This window comes from Schistocerca cancellata, chromosome 4, assembly GCF_023864275.1.
Source record: "Schistocerca cancellata isolate TAMUIC-IGC-003103 chromosome 4, iqSchCanc2.1, whole genome shotgun sequence".
Taxonomy (NCBI): domain Eukaryota; kingdom Metazoa; phylum Arthropoda; class Insecta; order Orthoptera; family Acrididae; genus Schistocerca; species Schistocerca cancellata.
Window position 1 is genome coordinate 37,912,109 of NC_064629.1, and position 8,760 is coordinate 37,920,868.

General features: G+C 45.2%; 1 pseudogene; it reads left to right on the forward strand.

Annotated features, from left to right (window-relative positions):
• The first annotated feature begins 464 nt into the window (after positions 1 to 464).
• Positions 465 to 582, forward strand: LOC126186126 (5S ribosomal RNA; annotated as a pseudogene).
• Positions 583 to 8,760: the final 8,178 nt, after the last annotated feature.

Sequence of the window (8,760 nt, forward strand, 5' to 3'; positions counted from 1 at the left end):
CTTTAGGTGAATGCAGCATCACGATCAACACATTCGTACCACCAGATGCAATGTTGAAATGGATCTGCATTTTCCTTAAAGATATGATATGTGCAATGAGGGTTTGAAACATTACCTTGTATGGTCTAACACCTATTCGCAATGAACATGAATCACAACAATCTCACCAAACATACTGAGGATCATCAGGAACTCTCGAAGTTCTTAGGAACAAAATCCTACATCACACTTTCTGTAAAATCCATGTAAAGAACTGAAAATATTTCTGCTCATGGTATCTAGTCTGAGAAAAGATTGTGTTGAAGGCAGAACGTGTCTAGCACATTGTCCTGCGATCATCTACCGTTTTAAGTACGAATAGATGAGCACAAGGTAACAGGCCAGGTAAACGTAACGATTTTCAGAAATTGTTGTGGAGTCCAAATAGTTAAAGAGAAATTTAGAATAGCTTTATATTATTATTCGGAAACGGCCTTGCCGCAGTGGATACACCGATTCCCGTCAGATCACCGAAGTTAAACACTGTCGGGCGTGGCCGGCACTTGTATGGGTGACCATCCGGGCCGCCATGCGCTGTTGCCATTTTCTGGGGTGCACTCAGCCTCGTGACGCCAATTAAGGGGATACTCGACCGAATACTAGCCCCTCCGGTCAAAGAAACCATCATAACGACCGGGAGAGAGGTGTGCTGACCACACGCATCTCCTATCCGCACCCTATGACACGGCGGTCGGATGGTCCCGATGGGCCACTTGTGGCTTGAAGACGAGTGCTTATATTATTATTCGGTAAACAAGTGATAAACTGCAGTACCAAGGTTACATTCGTCCTCCAAGGGATCACGTGGAGAACAGTTCCACAAAGCATTTTAATCGAAACAGAACATATAACATTAAAATCCCGTAGCAATATTCAGTAAGTGGGATAGTAACGCCTGCCACAGCCTAAATTCACAGATGAATAAATGAGATACCAATATTGACCTACGAACACAGAACAAAACCTCTCGCTTTGAACAACGGTTTTAACCTCGATCACATAGCTGAAAATTCTGCGAACGAGCTATTACGCCAATACGCTCTTATGGGCAACGATTTCACAATAAATCCTGCATGACGCATTTAGTCTGATCGGACGCTTGCTATGTGCCCGTAATTTTTAAGTGGTAACTGTAGAAATCTGTCATTATTATCGAGTAAAAATTAAGACGCAACATGCAGTATTATCGTGTTAAATAGTTCCTTTTTTTAATCTCTGTTAAGAAATACTTATTTTTTGCAAAAAGATACTTTATTAGGAGAAAAAACCTAAATTATTACGTTAGTAGAACTTAAAGTGCGGTATCTTTCGAAACAAAAATTCAAACATAAAGGAGCATTCCCTTCCCGCCGGAGGTTCGAGTCCTCCCTCGGGCATGGGTGTGTGTGTCGTTCTTAGCATAAGTTAGTTTAAGTAGTGTGTAAGTCAAGGGACCGATGACCTCAGCAGTTTGGTCCCTTAGGAATTCACATACTCACACAAGGAGCATAACATTTTATGCAATTCGTTCGTCAAGTTTTGAACATACAATACACATTCTGTGGGGAGTGTTCTTCTTTGATGTTCCTAGGACTGGCGAGATAAAGTGGCGCTCGGTTAAGTGTAAAGGATTATCACCACCAGCCGATCTCCTTGCGCGACGGTACTCCATTTGCGGTCTCTAGTGAATCTGTAGGATTTGCTTGATGAGTTTCTGCTGAAAATCAGATACTGAAATAATTCTTCCCGCGTCAGTTTTATACAACTTATGTCTGTTAAGCAGAAACAGATCCACCAAATGAAAAAAATACTTTTTATACGATTTTACAGTCTTTAGTCCACATTCTACTGAACTTCGCTCCTGTCGACGGTCCCCACATTTGCAGTGTAGTTTACGATGCAAGTTGGATTTCTTTTTGTCTCATTTGTGCTTCTGTGAATTTTGTCTATCGCTATAATCTGGCTTTTATGAAGAGTTGAAAGCGTCCCCCTTCCCGCTTCACCTGCCGCTTGAGAGTAGAAAGTTTATCTGTTGACATAAACTCGACCTCACGTGTTTAAGTTTTACTGACGAAGCAGGTGTGCCTTTACGATTTTTCCTTACAGTTCCACAAGCATCAGTCATTTTGTCATCCACATAAGAAAATAACGCCAGGCTAGTGTACCAACTGTTCTTGGTTGATTTGGTGGAGGGGACCAAACAGCGAGGCAGTCGGTCGGATAGGGTTAGGGAAAGATTAGGAAGTAAGTCGGCAGTGCCCTATCAAAGGAACCATCCTGGCATGTGGCTGGAGTGATTTTGGGAAAGCACGGAAAATCTACACTCCTGGAAATGGAAAAAAGAACACATTGACACCGGTGTGTCAGATCCACCATACTTGCTTCGGACACTGCGAGAGGGCTGTACAAGCAATGATCACACGCACGACACAGCGGACACACCAGGAACCGCGGTGTTGGCCGTCGAATGGCGCTAGCTGCGCAGCATTTGTGCACCGCCGCCGTCAGTGTCAGCCAGTTTGGCGTGGCATACGGAGCTCCATCGCAGTCTTTAACACTGGTAGCATGCCGCGACAGCGTGGACGTGAACCGTATGTGCAGTTGACGGACTTTGAGCGAGGGCGTATAGTGGGCATGCGGGAGGCCGGGTGGACGTACCGCCGAATTGCTCAACACGTGGGGCGTGAGGTGTTCACAGTACATCGATGTTGTCGCCAGTGGTCGGCGGAAGGTGCACGTGCCCGTCGACCTGGGACCGGACCGCAGCGACGCACGGATGCACGCCAAGACCGTAGGATCCTATGCAGTGCCGTAGGGGACCGCACCGCCACTTCCCAGCAAATTAGGGACACTGTTGCTCCTGGGGTATCGGCGAGGACCATTCGCAACCGTCTACATGAAGCTGGGCTACGGTCCCGCACACCGTTAGGCCGTCTTCCGCTCACGCCCCAACATCGTGCAGCCCGCCTCCAGTGGTGTCGCGACAGGCGTGAATGGAGGGACGAATGGAGACGTGTCGTCTTCAGCGATGAGAGTCGCTTCTGCCTTGGTGCCAATGATGGTCGTATGCGTGTTTGGCGCCGTGCAGGTGAGCGCCACAATCAGGACTGCATACGACCGAGGCACACAGGGCCAACACCCGGCATCATGGTGTGGGGAGCGATCTCCTACACTGGCCGTACACCACTGGTGATCGTCGAGGGGACACTGAATAGTGCACGGTACATCCAAACCGTCATCGAACCCATCGTTCTACCATTCCTAGACCGGCAAGGGAACTTGCTGTTCCAACAGGACAATGCACGTCCGCATGTATCCCGTGCCACCCAACGTGCTCTAGAAGGTGTAAGTAAACTACCCTGGCCAGCAAGATCTCCGGATCTGTCCCCCATTGAGCATGTTTGGGACTGGATGAAGCGTCGTCTCACGCGGTCTGCACGTCCAGCACGAACGCTGGTCCAACTGAGGCGCCAGGTGGAAATGGCATGGCAAGCCGTTCCACAGGACTACATCCAGCATCTCTACGATCGTCTCCATGGGAGAATAGCAGCCTGCATTGCTGCGAAAGGTGGATATACACTGTACTAGTGCCGACATTGTGCATGCTCTGTTGCCTGTGTCTATGTGCCTGTGGTTCTGTCAGTGTGATCATGTGATGTATCTGACCCCAGGAATGTGTCAATAAAGTTTCCCCTTCCTGGGACAATGAATTCACGGTGTTCTTATTTCAATTTCCAAGAGTGTAAATCAGGATGGCCGCACGCGGGTGTGAACCGTCGTCCTCCCGAATGCGAGTCCAGTATGCTAACCATTGAGCCACCTCCCTCGGTAGTAGTGTACCAATTGTCAACATACAGTGTATGACCTTTACCAAGGTAAAGTAAGAACCATGATTCTAGGTATTCCAACATTTCCAGCAAAATCAGTTTCTTGTTTTTTTTCGTTCGTTGCAGCACCCACATAAATAATGATGTCAATAATACATCTAGTTTCATAATTACACAACACAAAAACCTATACTCCAGGTTTATGACATTTGGATGGAATCTACACGACCTTTGTAGAGAATTAAACTTTCGTTAACGCACAAATTTTAAAAAGAACGAAAAGAATCTCGAAATGTTTTTCTTAGATGATCCACAAATCATCTAATTTTCCAGGTTCTGTCATCTCCAGGGTCCCCATTGTTATCAAGAAAGTGTAGCACTCTTAGTAACAGAAGGTGCCTATCTCTTGGCATGATTTGCTCAAACATTCGAGTAGACAGTAAGGATAGCTGGTGTAATATCTGTTTATCTCATATTTATCTCGCTTAAGCCATCTGAAAATTTACGGCAAGGAAACAGAAAATTTCATCACTGTACGTGTTTTTCGAACATTTCAGTTTTGATTTTCCACTTGCATCGTTGCAAAGGTGCTCGTAACAAAAATTACGTTGCTCAGCTATGCAGTTTACAATTTCTTGTTAAAAAAGAAACCTTGCTTGGAAGCAGTCATGTACAGTAGATGAATCATCTAAATCGACGATTTTGCAACCGGAATGGCTGCTATCGAAATTACACACTTTGTGGTCCAAATCAAAGTCTTTCCATCTGAAGTAACCTATGTTGTGTCTTTTAGCAGGTTTGTGAAGCATAAGCTCGGTCTCTGCTTTGGGGTCGGAGGAAGAGGCGATGGTAACTTCAAAACCTGGACTTGCACTCACTAGTTCAGCGTTTGCTGGTTCACAGATATTCTGAGTATTTATGCTGAAGGATTCACCTACAGGCTCATCGATAACACTATCTGTCAGTCATAATCGGCTGGACTGGTTATAATGAAGTCCTCGTCGTCACTTTGATTTAGAATACTCAGCAGCTCATCTTCTGTAAACGGATGGGAACGTCGTGTAATTTTATTCGATAGCATGAAAAGCGCAGCACAAAAACTAAGTAATGTTACGATATCAGTGACCTCTAAAGAAAATTCTGCATTCAGTAAGTCGTTCGGGTAACTCCCAGTAATCCAAAAACTAGACCGCATCCCCGACTCGCTGGCGAGCTAGTAACGTTATACAGATCTATACGTTGTAGCAGAGAACCGCCGTAAATATTTTTCATAGCAAGTCGAATATATTCGTCTGAAGCATTGCAACGATTAGCGTATGCATACGTCTAGAATAGTGAAAGGGTTAAGCTGCCCTTGCTGGACTCCTAGCCAGACAGGCAAGCTGCCACAAATTATCAGCAGAACTGGCAAGCTGCTTTACCCCATCCAACCAAAGCTTTTCCCAGTCCTAGCTGCCTAAGGGAGTCTTGCTTGCTTGAATGCCTCTCTTCCCGCTGCGCAATGCTACGTAGTAATTTATAACAAGACGAGAATCAATGAAATTGATATTATATATATATATATATATATTCATTTGGGTTCATTGTAGGCCAGAAAATGGATAATTTTATTTTTTTTTTCCTTTTCGGCGTATTTCTGGCTTATTTATTTATTTATTTCAATATGAAAGGTTTTCACAGCAACTGCACCCTCTTTCGACTAATACTGGTTATTCTCAATTCGAACCATCATCAGACCATCTCTAATATATGTTTCCTATAGTAATGAGAACCATCTCTGACAGTCGAGGTCCTTTGCACTTAGGAACCTGAAAAAGTCTATTATACTACAACTCCAACTAAAGTAAAGTTTTGCAAGTCTAATTTCTGTAACCTTAGTGTGGTCCAGCCAAATATGACCCCAGCTATACAAATTTTAATTACTTTTTCCAGGATGGGTATTGCGGGTCCGCTGAATTCGTTCTAAGTGGCCAAAGTAGTTCATTCTAAATTCCCCAAATGCATTTTTCCGCACCCGAAGTTCGTTTTTCGTGTTACGTTTACCTAGAAAGTCACTGGTGTCCAAAATTAAAGCAATAAGCGGAAATTTTGTAAGGTTGCGTCAGTATAAACAAGTGATAGTAAAATAGAGACAATGTAAAGAATAAAGAACGCAAATAAATTCAACATGCATAATGGAAGACAAAAATGTTCTGCGATTTTTTTTTTTCAAGTTAACGTATTTGCACATACATTGCGACAACTGGGTAATATAGACTTGACATCGACGGGCTATGCTGTGAATGATGCACATACATTTCGACAGCTGGGTAAAGTGCTCAGTATGGGGTGTGACCACCTCTGGGAGCAATACAGACCTGACACCGACGGGCTATGCTGTGAATGATGTCATCAGTCTCAAGTTGAGGTAACAACACCATTCTTCCTGCAAAACTGATCGCAAGTCTCGGAGAGTGGCTGGCGCATGCTGACGCGATGGAACACGCCTCCCATGGGCATCCCAGACATGCTCCATGGCATTCAAATCACAAGAGCGAGCAGGCTACGCCAAGCGTGCAATACTTTCCGTTTCCAAGAAAACATCAACCACGATATGGAGCATTATCGTCCATTAACACAAAGTCTGGACCCACAGGACGTCGTAACAATGGCACATGACGTCCAGATCTCGTCACGATACCTGACAGCAGTTAAACCGTGCTGATTCACCCGTACAATTTCATGAAGAGATATTCGAGTGGTCAACATAATCCCTGTCCACATCATTAGGGAACCTCCTTGAGGTCTGTCTCTTTGCACAATATTTGTGTTTTATGTTCCTTCCACGTGTGAATCCGTCGAGAATCACTTTCCAGACAAGTCACGACTCATCTGTGAAAAGGACATTGACCCACAGTTCGACCGGCCAGGTGGCACGTTGACGACTCCATTCTAGACATTCCCTTCTGTGAAGACCCGTCCGAGGTATACGTACAGCAGATCACCGACAATAAAAGCCACTCTACTGAAGCCTTATGTAGATCGTTCACTTCTATACCACACATCCAGTGGATGCTGCAGGGTCAGGTGCCAGTTGCTGTGCAGTACTAAGGCGGCACCGTCGTGCCCTTAGAGCCAAATAACGGTCCTCTCTTTCTGATATCACATCAAGTCGGCCCTACCCTGGTCTTTGCGATACAGTTTCTCTCTCTTTAAACTCTCGTCACATCCGAGAAACAACAGAATGATTCACATTAAGCCATCGAGCCACATCAGTGTGCAACTGTCCTGCTTTCATTCTTCTTAGGTCCTCCACGACAGAGAGTCAGGTTGGCGTCTTCTCTGTGCCATACTGCACCGTCTGTGACCGTGTACAGAGCGACTGTGGATGTGGGACTACCCGGAAAACACTACCTTCTCTGATAGGTGCCCTGACGTTATCGTCGGCGTGGATGTCCGTTGACCGGAATGCCATCTTCCGTGCTGAACAAGGTCGTACGGACATCTGTTGACAGTTTCGTGAATTAGACACAGGACGGGAAAATAGTGGTTTGTTGCTTTAATTTTGGACTCCAGTGTACACGCCTGAAAGCAGAAGTTTTTCTTTGCGCTACGTTGCATACAACCAGAATGTGGTTTTCGATATTCACTGAGCCATTTTTTTCCTATTTCGATCAAAGTTTACCCTAAATTTAGAAATCCTATATGCTGCTAAATGGTCTCAAGTCCTTAGCCCACATTTCCATTAAGACTTTGTTTTTGTGTTGGTAAGTTCCTGTGGGACCAAACTGCTGAGTTCATCGGTCCCTACCCTTACCGTCGTGCCCTTAGAGCCAAATAACGGTCCTCTCTTTCTGATATCACACGGAGTCGGCCCTGCCGTGGTCTTTGCGACACAGTTTCTCTATCTTTGAACTCCAGTCACATCCGAGAAACAACAGAATAATTCACACTAAGCCATCGAGCCACATCAGTGTGCAACTGTCCAAATTTCATTCTTCTAACTTAAATTAACTCAAGCTAGGGACAAAACACACACCCATGCCCGAGGGAGGTATCGAACATCCGACTGGGTGAACCGCGCGAACCGTGGCAAGGCGCCACAGACTACGCGGCTACCCCTCGGGGCAACTTTATTCTCTATCGAAACATTTATGGAGGGAGCAAACTGCTGATCACATTTAGAAACATGATGTAACATACTCGAGGTTTCAGGATGAGTGTATAGAAACTTTTTACACACACTGCTTCGCGAGACACATCTACCGATTTATGTGAAGCTGCCTCATAAACACATGTTAACTTTTCCACTGCTGGACTCGCACTCTATTTCACGACAGCTATATATTCCCCAATTCTTAATTTCTCATTAATCTCCTTTAAGTTTGGTTTCTTCATTTAGCTGGTCCCGCCGTTATGACAAGTGAGCTGCAGTGAAACCACCTACCCAAACATATACCTGGCTAGTGACGTTGGATTAATAGCGCAACCTGTTGTCAGGTGCAGGAGGCTAAACGGGTCCCGTGAAGCTTATCAGGCTTGCGGAAACCCTAGGTGGTATGCTTTAACCACTGCGCTTCAGTACACGTTTCGTTGTGTCTCCGTTGCGACAGGGTGAGCTGCTTTAATGGTTGAGGCGGCAGGCAGGTTGGAAGGAGAATTTGCACATCTCTGGTATTTTGTAGCTTACAAATGGTAATCGACCTGAAATAACAGACAAAGTCACCAACTTAGAGAGAGCAGCGTTCTCGTGATGCACCTAGTCCCAACGATCCAAGAAAGACGAGTGTACTTTGTCTCGTAGTCTCCACGGAAATGCCTCTCGAAACTTGCCGCACTGGTACCGATTGATCTGACAGATATCCCTGCATAGCGCATAGTTGCACCTTATCAATGCATCCAAAGACTGTGGAATTCATTACAAAAAAATGGTTCA